This window comes from Chrysochloris asiatica, unplaced genomic scaffold (assembly GCF_000296735.1).
Source record: "Chrysochloris asiatica unplaced genomic scaffold, ChrAsi1.0 scaffold00357, whole genome shotgun sequence".
NCBI classification, from domain to species: Eukaryota; Metazoa; Chordata; class Mammalia; order Afrosoricida; family Chrysochloridae; genus Chrysochloris; species Chrysochloris asiatica.
In genome coordinates this window covers 2290455-2291634 of record NW_006408875.1, presented here as the reverse complement: position 1 = coordinate 2291634, position 1180 = coordinate 2290455, and the positions used below count along the sequence as shown (strand labels likewise).

Below are 1180 nucleotides of genomic sequence, written 5' to 3'. Positions count from 1 at the left end.
AAAACTGTTTACATCCTTCCATTCTTTATCACACACACAAGGAGACAAGTGTTGAGTGCCTAAAAATACACCAACATACAATCAGCAATTCACTGTAAATACAATGGCACCACGGTGTCTTAGTGACAAAGGACAATTTCAATCCACTTGAAAAAACAAGACAGAGTGGCTCAAACAAGTGATCAAGATATAGACATAGGAAGTGCTTCTGAGAAAGAAATGGTATTGGAATTAACTGATAAGGAATTCATAAAAATAATATTTAGGTACCTTGAACAAATTGAGAGAAAGATGGAGAAAACTGAAGATGAAAGCAAATAGAACACAGGAAAAAAGGTTTAGGAGAACTCAGGAAAACACTAAAAGACCACATCGATAGCCTCTTTCCTGCTCAGTGTAGTCATGGCTTGTGGGTCCAAGAAGCATCTTAATCATACAGCTGCCCCAAAACATTGGATGCTGGACACACTGACTGGAGTGCTTGCTCCTCATCAATCAACAAGCCCTCAGAAGCTGAGAGAATGCCTCCCACTGATCATTTTTTTAAGGAACAGATTTAAGTATGCCTTACATAAGATGAAGTCAAATGACCTGCATGCAGTGGATCATTAACATAATGACAAGGTCTGAACTGATGTAATGTATCCTGCTGGTTTAATGAATGTCATCGGCATTTCCAAAACTGGAGATAATTTCCATCTGGTCTATGATACTAACGGTAGATTTGCTGTTCATTGTATTACACCTGACAAGGTGAAGTACAAGATGTGCAAAGTAAGAAAGATCTTTGTGAGCACAAAAGGAATCCCTCATTTAGTGGCCCATGAAGCTCCCACTGTACACTATTCTGATCCCCTCATCAAGGTTAATGATACCATTCATATTGATTTGGAGACTGGAAAGATTACTGATTTCATCTACTTTGACTCTAGTAACGTGTATATGGTGAATGGAGGTGCTTACCTGGGAAGAATTGGTGTGATCACTAACAGAGAGAGAAATCCTGACTCTTTTGATATGGTTCATATGAATGATTCCAATGGCAGCAGCCTAGCCACCTGATTGCCAACATTTTTGTTATTGGCAAAGTCAACAAACCATGGATTTCTCTTCCCCAAGGAAAAGGTATCTGCATAACCATTGCCGAAGAGACAAGGGGCTAGCTGCCAAACAGTAAAAA

The 1180-nt window shown here is 39.3% G+C and overlaps 1 pseudogene; it reads left to right on the top strand.

Annotated features, from left to right (window-relative positions):
* The first annotated feature begins 402 nt into the window (after positions 1 to 402).
* LOC102824440 lies at positions 403 to 1163 on the top strand (annotated as a pseudogene).
* Positions 1164 to 1180: the final 17 nt, after the last annotated feature.